Source organism: Bubalus bubalis, chromosome 21 (genome assembly GCF_019923935.1).
Source record: "Bubalus bubalis isolate 160015118507 breed Murrah chromosome 21, NDDB_SH_1, whole genome shotgun sequence".
Classification (NCBI taxonomy): Eukaryota; Metazoa; Chordata; class Mammalia; order Artiodactyla; family Bovidae; genus Bubalus; species Bubalus bubalis.
The window spans coordinates 59116936-59127749 of record NC_059177.1 but is presented as its reverse complement, the minus strand read 5'-3'; positions in this window follow the sequence as shown (position 1 = coordinate 59127749).

The following is a 10814-nucleotide window of genomic DNA, read 5'->3' as shown; positions in this document are numbered from 1 at the left end:
ACTTCATTCCAAATAGAGGTGAAAAGAGCGCCAATCAAGATAAATGTAAGCAATTACATACTGTACTTTTGTTTGTAGCTTTTTTATTATTCTATTTTGCCTAAAAGACAACTGCAAGGGGAATTCCCTGGCAGTCCAGTGGTTAGGACTCTTGGTGCTTTCACTGCCAGGTTCCAAGTTCGACCCCTGGTTGGAGAACTAGGGTCCCACAAGCCAAGTAGCACAGCCAAAAAAAAAAAAAAAAAGACAATTGCACAAAGGATTAATTATTCACATTATATGGATACAAGTGGAAAGGCCTGATGTTCCTGTTTGCTTTGGTTAGTGTTGTCCAGTATGAATGTCCAGGACAATATTAGACAATTTCAGTGTTGGACAATCACAGAGAAACAGGATGAGGTTTCCTTACTTCATTTCTCCTGCAACAAGGTCGTAATATCTGTGATGTGCACACCTAGCTTAACAAACCTTGTATATTTCCAAAGGACAGAAACAGCATCTCCCCTGGGTCATGTGATGAGGATGAGGGTGAACACTGACTCAGAGTTGCCCTTAACCACTGTACCTCCAGTAAGGTGCTAACTCATCACTGTGTAGGAACTGATACAAAGGTACTTTTCCACTTTAAAGAGACGTCTCCGAAAGCCCTGGAATGCACCTAATTTCCAGAAAGAGGAACCTACCCTGATGGAAATCAAGGTGGTCTGCTTGGTGGTTTGAAGCAAGGTAGAGCAGGTAATCTTATCTACTGCTGCTGCTGCTAAGACGCTTCAGTCGTGTCCAACTCTGTGCGACTCCATAGATGGCAGCCCACCAGGCTCCCCTGTCCCTGGGATTCTCCAGGCAAGAACACTGGAGTGGGTTGCCATTTCCTTCTCCAATGCATGAAAGTGAAAAGTGAAAGTGAAGTCGCTCAGTCGTGTCTGACTCTTTGCGACCCCATGGACCACAGCCTACCAGGCTCCTCCATCCGTGGGATTTTCCAGGAGACCATACCGGAGTGGGGTGCCAGTGCCTTCTCCGAATCTTATCTAAGGAGCCCTTAAATCACTATCTTTCAGCTTCTTACTTAGCATGCAGGTGCTGTGCATCTTGATATGTGAATCCCAAAGACATGTAGTCCTCCTCATGGAAGAGGACAAGCAGGAGCCCTCCAAGGGAGGCCAGGCGGCCAGACTCCTGACGGAGCCAGAACGGCCTCTGGGCACCGCCCAACCTGTCAGGCCGCTGCAGGCTGAGAGCTGGTAGCCAGGTGGTACCAGGACGCTAGCCCGTGACAAGCCGTCACCAGCCACAGGAGAGGAACACGTCTGTGTGGTCTGGCTTCTCAGTGCAGCTGGGGACAGTGCTGCCCACGACCACCACCGTCTGCTTCATGGCCACCCTCCGACGCGTCGCTGGGCCCGGCAGCTGAGCAGGTACTTTCACGCCTTGTCTGCTCCGTGGCCACCGTCTGGGGAAGCGTCCTGAGCTCCGGGCAGCAATGGCCCCACCGCGTGCACTGCGCTGCCCCCTGTGCCGTATCAACTGCCCCTGCCTAGGAGCCTCCTCCAGATGTGACCCAGGGCGGCCCAGGCGGTCCTGCATAGGCTTGTTCTCACTATCACCGAGGGAGAAGCAGGCAGTCATTACGAACCCATATTGTCATCCGAAAACTCAAGTCTCGCAACAACCCCCCTGACCAGGTAATGTTCCCCATTTTTCAGAAAGGGGAGACCTCCAGGCCGCCTTCCCCAGGGTTTAGCAGATGGGGTACGGAGGGCGCGTGTAAGCGGTAACAGTACGGGCCTCACGGGCAGGGGAGGACTGATAAACCGCTAGGACTCTCATTGTCCTATAGGGTCATTGGGAAAGACCCTGATGGTGAGAAAGATTGCAGGCGGGAGGAGAAGGGGACGACAGAGGATGAAACGGTGGATGGCATCACCGACTCGATGGACATGAGTTCGAGCAAGCTCCAGGAGTTGGTGATGGACAGGGAGGCCTGGCGTGCTGCAGTCCATGGGGTTGCAAAGAGTCCGACAGGACTGAACGACGTTCACCTTTCACTTTCACTTAGGACCCTCAACCCGAGCAGGGCGAGCCCCGCCCCGCCCCAACGTCGATGCGCATGCTCCCCAGGCCACCCCTGCCACGCCCCTGCCCGGGGCTTAGGTCAGCGCCCCGCCCCCTAGGAGGCGCGGAAGCAGAATCCTCGTCGGGTCAAAGCTGTCGGCGCTTTTGCGGCGCTACCGCCAGAGGGCGCTCGCGCCGCCTTTGCTGGCTCGCACCTCGCGAGTCACGTCAGCGGCCGGTCCCGGAAATGGAGGGCTCTGCAGTACAAGATGGCGGCTTCCTGTGTGGCGGTACGGAACGCCGAGGGGCCGGTCTGTTTCTGGGACACCCGGCGGTCTGAGAGCTGGGATCGCAGTAGGCGCCCCGCGAAAGACAGCTTCCGCAGTGTTCCGCCGTCTTCGTCGTCGTTTAGGGAGCCAAGGGCCCACGATGGCGGCCCCCACCGCGCGGCCGGAAGTGGCCCGGCCGGCGTCACGGGTGCCCTCGCCGGGCCTCGGTGCTCGGCGGGGCGGCCTCGCGGGCGACGGGCGCTGCCCTTCCGGGACTCGGCTCGGGGCCGAGGAAGCCCCGCGGCCACGTTAGGCATTCCCTCCCAGCAGCTTAGGTCCCCTCGGCGCCAGTCCCCTCCGCCGCCTCGCGAAGGCTGATCCTCCCGTGTTGCCCGCGAAACCAGGGATAAGGGGACGCGAGTTCGCTCCTCCTCTCGGAGGAGTGACCTGTGGCTCCTACAGGACAGCTCCTACACTAACGTGGACCCAACCCAGCAGACACCAAGTGACGGACAGCAAAGTGCGGGAAAAGTGTGAGGACACGTCATGCTCGACGGGTTTCGTCTTGTTTCTGAAAGATTCTCGAGGGTCGGGACTCGCACCTCTCGCCTAGGCAGGGTCCTTCACAAGGGCTGAAAGGGGCAGGGACAGGATACACAGCAAGGTTGGGAATATTTACGTGTACCATCTGAAGACACACAGTTTTTTCGTAAGGTTGTCATATCATAAAGCGGGAAGGCAACGTTTAAAAAAAAGCGCGGACTTGTAAAATCTGAGACCGCGACATTTGGTAAAGATTCACGAGGTTCTGTTTGTGAGGACGGGCTCCTCAAGGGCAGTGCTGCAAACCTTGCTGCCAAGATTAGTGGAGGAGACGGCCTGAGCCCTCTTGAAAGGCAGATCGTTCTTGTTTTTGAGGGAAGGAGAAGGAGCCTGGGTTTGGCCCGGCGGACAGAAGGCGCTCAAGACCTGTTTGTTGAAAGAACGAATAAAAATTAATAATATCTTCCTGCTATGAACACACGTATTTGTAGTGAGTCCTGTTGCTGGCATATCTTCCTCTGTTTTTAGGGTTGCATGCGTGCGTGCTCAGTCACTTCAGTCCTGTTCGACTCTGTGACCTCCTGGGCAGCAGCCCACCAGGCTCCTCTGGCTGTGGAATTTCCCAGGCAAGAATACTGGAGTAGGTTGCCATTTCCTCCTCCAAGGGATCTTCCTGACCCAGGGATTGAACAAGAGTCTCATGCGTAACAGCTTGAAAGTCAAAGTGTTAATCTCTTAGTCCTGTCTGACTATTTGTGACCCCATGGGCCATAGCCTGCCAGGCTCTGTCCATGGGGATTCTCCAGGCAAGAATACTGGAGCGGGTTGCCATGCCCTCCTCCAGGGGAATCTCCCGAACCAGGGATCAAACCTTCATCTCCTGCATTGCAGGCAGATTCTTTACCGCTGAGACATGGGGGAGGCCCTGTGTTTTTAGGGTTAGTATTGTGGAAAACAACTGAAGCAAGTTCTGCCTTAAAGTCATGCCAAAATGTCTGCTCAGTGCTTAAAAAATAAAGTAGTGACAACCTTAGAACCGACGTTGATCTTGGGAATCACCAGTTTGAATGTGAAAGAAATGTCCTCCTTCTTGAAGCCACTGACCGTTCCTGAGCTTTACTGGTGTGCTGGGTGCTGGACAGGCTGGCACCCTTACACGTGCCACTCCAGGCTATGGCATGTGTTAAATATGGCAATGGAATTAAGTCAGCCAGGTTCCTCACCTGCACTTAATGCTCGGTAAGCAGCAGTCACTGCTGGGGGTGACCTTGAGTGGCTTTCTGTGTCTAGGGCCTTTGTTCTTGTTCAGTAGCTAAGTCGAGTCCGACTCTTTGCGACCCCATGGAGTACAGCACGCCAGGCTTCCCTGTCCTTCACTATCTCCTGGAGTTTGCTCAAATTCACGTCCATTGAATTGGTGATGCTGTCTAACCATTGTATCCTGTGCCTCTGGGGCCTGTAGGAGCTTAAAAAATATGCCGGTTGCCCTATGGGCGTTTATCGACTTCGGCCGCATGGTGTGATGGGAAGAATTTTGCTCCTTCTTGTGCACGTTGAGTAAGTCAGTCAGTTACACAACCTTTCCAGACTTCAGTCTCCTCCTGAGTAAGAGAATCACAAAACCTCTTTCTCAGCCTCACTGTGAGCATGACCATTAGAACACCGTGTGTGAAGCGCATCGCGCAGGGCATGCCACAGGCCCTCAGTCCTGGCCTCCAGTGCGGCCACAGGGCTAAGGGACTAACACTGGACTCAGAATTCTGTGTTCACGGGGCAGGAGCGGGTGGCCGCAGAGTGCCAGTTAACACAGGAAGCCTGTGAGAAGTTGGAGGGCGGGCAGGTCTGCTGGCTCCAGGGCCGCAGGCTTCCTGTTTGCATGGGGAGGCTGCAGGTATGGTCTGCAGGCCGTTTGTGGCCGTGTCTCCTTGCCGGCAGCCACCTCTCTGTTCAGTCCCAGACACCCCTTTGGAGCATCTTCCAGCGCCTTTCACAGGCGTCAGCCTTGGTTTCTGAGGCTCAGTGCTCGCACTTTATTGCTCATTTAATATGGAACTCATACCGCATAGATTTAAAAGTTTTAAGAAAATTTAATAGGTAAGGTACACATAATGTAGAATTTACCGTTTTAATATTTTTAAGTGTACATTTCAGTGGCATTAAGTGCATTCACACTGTTGTGTCTTTTCATTTCACAAAAAGATGAAGCTCTGCAGTAAACGGTGCCTCTCCATTTTTCCTCCCCCTGACCCCCTGGCAGTCACCGCCTACCTTCGTTGTCTGTGAAGTTGACTGCTCCAGGGACCTCCTATAAGAGGAGCGAGAGTGCTTGTTTCTCTCTCTGTGACTGGCCCATTTCACTTAGCATAACGTGTCCTCGGGGCTCACCCCCTGTAGCCAGTGTCAGAACTTCCTTCCTCTTAAAGGCGGAGTAATGCTTTCTTGTCTGCGTGTAGCCCGGACGGGAGCAGAATACACCAGCCGAAACATGCCACTTTGTCATGTGAATTATTTTGAGCCGAAGGAAATCAAGACCCAGCAGTTTTTAGGAAAAACCTTTATCTCTTTATCTGCCTACAAGAATTTAAATAGGGGGCCAGCCCGTAGAGACAGCAGTTACCAGAGATAGCTGTTTTATCTTCTGGACTTACCTGTGCGGCAGGACCAACATGTGATCGCCAGACATGTGTCCTCATCGTCCTGTGGGCGGCCCTCCCCTCTGCACACCCAGCCCCTAGCCATTTCCTCAGCTCAGGGAGGCAGATAAGCCTTAATTGCCCAACTGCCTATGGGTCTCATATTTTTATGGGGCTCCCATGCATATGAAATGAAATCGGTTTGTCTCCAGTTAATCTGTCTTCTATCAGTTTAACCATTAGACCAACCAAGGGGAGAAGGGACATGTTTCTGCCCCAACACCGCATTGTGTTGTTCACCTGTCAGTGGACAGCTGGGTTTCTTCTACCTTTTGGCTCTTGTGAATAATACTGCTACGAAGCTGAGTGCATGCATATTTTAACTTGAAGTAATGTCCAATAGGATTATAATAGAGGGTAGAGTGTGTTTTATATGCTTACATTTGATGAAGTAATTCTGAATCATGAAAAATGCAGTAGTAAGCTGTTCACAAGATCATTAGATGGTTTAAGAGACGTAGTCACAGTGCTTCATGGGCCGTCGCGGCTGGCGATGGGACGCAGGTTCAGGGCGCTGTGACTGTCAAAGCTCCCTTCTGCCCCCCGGCGGGCTTGGGGGAGGGTGTGGCTACTCTTATTTAAAGGTGGCATTGAAAACCTAAGACAGAGGTGCACAAAGATTGGAATCAAAGAGCCTTAAGAAATGACTGTGAGGTGACCTGTTGGGAGCACTGGCGGCCTAATCTGTGAGGCTGGATAATGAGTGTTCATCTCGGGGTCGTGGTGAGCACAGCAGGTCACGTGCACATGGGGCTCGCCTGGCCAGGAGTGGATGTTGGCCATGACGACCGAGGATGTGGAATCATGTCCGTGGTGTGCAAGTAATTTTTAAAAGGAATGCAGTGAATCTAGGTGAAGGGAACGCGGGGATTTACAGGAGTTCCGTGTAAGCTTTCCTATAAACTCTTCTGTAAGTTTACGTCAAACTAAGCTAAAAAAACACGCATCAAGGGACTTCCCTGGTGGTCCACTGGTTAAGACTTCGCCTCCCAATGCAGGGAGTTCAGGCTGGATCTCTGGTCAGGGGGTGAACATCCCACAGGCCTCAGGAGCAAAAAGGCAAAACAGAAAACAGAAGTGCCGTTGTAACAAATTTGACACAGACTTAAAAAGATGGCCCATGTCAAAAGAATCTTCAAAAACCCACATCAAAATAGCACATAAAATAGAATACAATTCAGTAAAGAGTCTGCCTGCAGTGCAGGAGACCCAGGTTCAATTCCTGGGTTGGGAAGATCCCCTGAAGAAGGCAATGGCACCCCGCTCCAGCACTCTCGCCTGGAAAATCCCATGGGCAGAGGAGCCTGGTGGGCTGCAGTCCATGGGGTTGCAAAGAGTCGGACACAACTGAGCAACTTCACTTTCACTTTTCACTTTCCTGCACTGGAGAAGGCAGTGGCAACCCACTCCAGTGTTCTTGCCTGGAGAATCCCAGGGGCGGCGGAGCCTGGTGGGCTGCCGTCTATGGGGTCGCATAGAGTCGGACACGACTGAAGCGACTCAGCAGCAAGAGTCGGACACGACTAAGCACACAGCACGCACGGAAACACCTGAGGCCTTTCCTGGACTCGCGTTCATCCAGACGGCCCCGGGCTTCTGTGACGGGCCATGGCCTCTGGGCAAGGATGCCTACTGAAGCGTGATGGCTTCTGGTCCCACTTTGGGCGGGTCCTTTATCCAAGGTTGACAACATCACAGTTGAGAGCCACAGCAGATGCTGGGAACATCAACAGCTCGAGGGTGAAACATCCTTCATGGTCGTGGAGTTCACTTCCTGGCGCTCTGGACGGCTCCCCCTCCAGTGCCTGGTCTCAGCTGGTCCTTGCTCTGCAGCTCTGTCTGTGGAAAGGCCTTTCTTCACTTGGAGTCCAGATCTGATGGCTGCTCTGTTCCTCAGAGACGTGCCCGACCAAGACCGCCAGCGAGGGGCTCTAAAGTGTCTGCCCTGAACTCCTGTGACGCGCGCTTCCCCAGCCCAGCTCTTTCCCCCAAGCCCCAGACCCGCCCCTCCAGCTCTCCTGTTCTCTGTCCTCGTCCGCCTCACTGAGACCTCAGCGTGGCCGTCCTCTTCCCCCGTCCAGGACCCGAGAACAACGCGTGCCATCCCCTGTCCCTGCTGCAGTGATGGATAGGTTAAGCAGGGAGCTCTTGGTCGCAGCTGTAGGCTCTGCTGCTTGCTCTTGCTCGCTGCCTCCAAGACACGGCTTTCTCCTGGCCGCCTGGGCACCTCTGCTGTGACGGACACGCAAAATACAGTAACTGTATTCAGATGAAAGAGTGGCTCCTCTCGGCAGCTCCAGCGACCGGAGCACGAGGGCTCAGAGTCAGAGTGCTGGTCATGGCCAAAGGATGACAGAGGCACAGAAGGAGCGTGAGCCTCCTGTGCCAGCCGGAGCGGGAAAAGGGCCGCACCAGACGTCCCCGGCAGACTGTCCCTGGTGCCCCCTCACACTCGGTGCCAGTGAGTGGGAATTACCAGAGCTGGAACTTGAGGCTGAACTCCCGTCTGCAGTGGGAGAATCCATTAGAATCGGGGAACAGATGAAGCCTCACAGAGAAAAGCCACAGGCCGAGAGAGCAGAGGAAGATGGTCTGAGGGGGATGGCAGTGCCGGGTGGACGCGTAGAAGTGGTGACTGAAGCCGGCCCACTGCTGCGTCAGGATCAGAGGGCTGAGAGCCCCGCACTGGCGTCCCCTCACTTGTAGGCAGGGAGCTGCGGCAGCTGGAATGCTGGGTCCGGCTCACCCCAGGCGTGGGCCGTGCTTGCGGGGCTGGTGGGGGGCACAGAGCCCCGGTCACAGTGGCGAGGGCAGGACAGGTCCCCAGGACACTGCACTGATGGGGGTGGGGGTAGGATAACCAAAGAGTCTGTTGCGCTCCCTCTCTCTTCCTGAACATTAGGGGAGGGGGTGTGATGATGTTCTCTGTCGCCCCCTTCGAGGAAATGGCCGGGCATGTCCCGGACCCCTGTGGAGGGAGCTGGGGAGGCTGCCTGGAGGAAGCCCTGTTCCCACTGACATTTGTGAGCAGAACAGCCTGCGTGTCTCCCGAGCGTGGTGGGTGGGTGCCCGCTGCGCTGCCTTCATCTGCTGGGCACACGCAGTGCTCTCTCCCGTAAGGCCTGCCTGTGCTCAGCCACTCAGTCATGTCTGCCTCTTTGCGACCCGTGGTCCCAAAGACACAGTAACGCGTCAGGCCCATCAGGAATTATATTTAAAAAAAAATATTGAAATACTTATACACTGCTGGTGGGAATGTAAAATAGTGTGGCTGCTGTGGAAAACAGTTTGAGGTTCCCCCCAAAATTACCTATAGAATGTCCACGCTGCTGCTGCTAAGTCACTTCAGTTGTGTCCGACTCTGTGCGACCCCATGGACTGCAGCCCACCAGGCAGCTCCGCCCATGGGATTTTCCAGGCGAGAGTGCTGGAGTGGGGTGCCATCGCCTTCTCCGATAGAATGTCCACATGATCCAGCAATTCCTTTTCTGGGTGCATTGCTAAAAGAACTGGAAGCAGGTACTCAGGTGTGCACACAAGCATGCTCACAGCAGTGCTCCCCAGGCGGCCCAGTGACAAAGAGTCCGCCCGCCAGTGCTGGAGGCGCCCGTTTCATCCAGGGCTGGGAAGATCCCCTGAAGGAGGAAATGGCAGCCTGCTCCGGCGCTCTCGCCTGAGAAATCCCATGCACATAGGAGTGTGGCGGGCTACGGTCCAGGGAGCTGCAAAGAGTCAGACACAACTGAGCGATCGGACATGGACACATGGGGTAAGCGGCGAAGAAAGCAGTTAAGAGTGACTGCTCTGAGGAGCAGCCTTGGGGTTGGGAAGGGCTGGGGTGGCTGGCTTTTACTAAATGCCTTTAGTGCTACTATTTTTTAACCATAGGCATGCGTTGCTTTGATTTTTAAAGGACTTCAAAACCATGCAAAAGATCACACTGCAGAGTAACATGTCATCTCTGACCCCATTTTTAAAACGAGACCAAACCCCAGCAGACCATCCGTCTGTGTACAGATCATCTGAGCACCGAGAGTCGTGAAAGCGGGCGCTGGAGTCCGGGAGCAGCAGCAGAGGGTGGGGAGAGACCCTCACCTGTCCTCCGTGCTGTGCTGTCTGACGTGACCACAGACTGCTTAGGTGAATTTTTTGTCTTTATCATTCCTTCTCGCTAAACCACTTGAGAGTGAATTGAAAACATCTTTGTTTACCCTCTAACTCAGGGGTTATTTCCTGAGATCACAGGCTGATTGTTGTTCAGTCCCTAAGTCCTGTCCTTCACTGTCTCCCAGAGTTTGCTCAAATTCATGTCCACTGAGTCAGTGATGCTATATAGCCGTCTCATCCTCTGTCTCCCCTTCTCCTCCTGCCCTCAATCTTTCCCAGCATCAGGGTCTTTTCTAAGGAGTCGGCTCTTTGCATCAGGTGGCCAAAGTATTGCAGCTTCAGCATCAGTTCTTCCAATGAATATTCAGAGTTTATTTTCTTTAGGATTGGCTAGTTTCATCTCCTGGCAGTCCACTGGACTCTCAAGAGTCTTCAACACCACAGTTCAAAAGCATCAGTTCTTCGGCACTCAGCCTTTTTGATGGTCCAAGTCTCACATCTGTACGTGACTACTGGGAAAACCATAAGTTTGACTATACAGACCTTTGGCAGCAAAGTGATGTCTCTGCTATTTAATACCCTGTCATAACTTTCCTTCCAAGGAGTGAGCGTCTTTTAATTTCATGGCCGCAGTCACCATCTGCAGTGATTTTGGAGCCCAAGAAAATGAAGTCTGTCACTGCTTCCACTTTTTCCCTGTCTATTTGCCATGAAGTGATGGCCCTGGATTCCATGATCTTTGTTTATTTCATGTTGAGTTTCAAACCAACTTTTTCACTTGCCTCTTTTACCTTCATCAAGAGACTCTGTAGTTCCTCTTTGATTCTGGCATTAGCGTGGTATCATCTGCATATCTGAGGTTGTTGATATTTCTCCCAGCAATCTTGATTCCAGCTTGTGAGTCTTCCAGCCCAGCATTTTGCATTATGTACTCTGCATATAAGTTAAATAAGCCGGGTGACAATATGTAGCCTTGTCATACTCTTTCCCAATTTTGAACCAGTCAGTTTTTCCATGTCTGGTTCTAACTGTTGCTTCCTGACCTACATAAAGGTTTTTCAGGAGACAGGTAAGGTGGTCTGGTATTCCCATCTCTTTAAGAATTTCACACAGTTTGTTGTGATCCACACAGTCAAAGGCTTTAGCA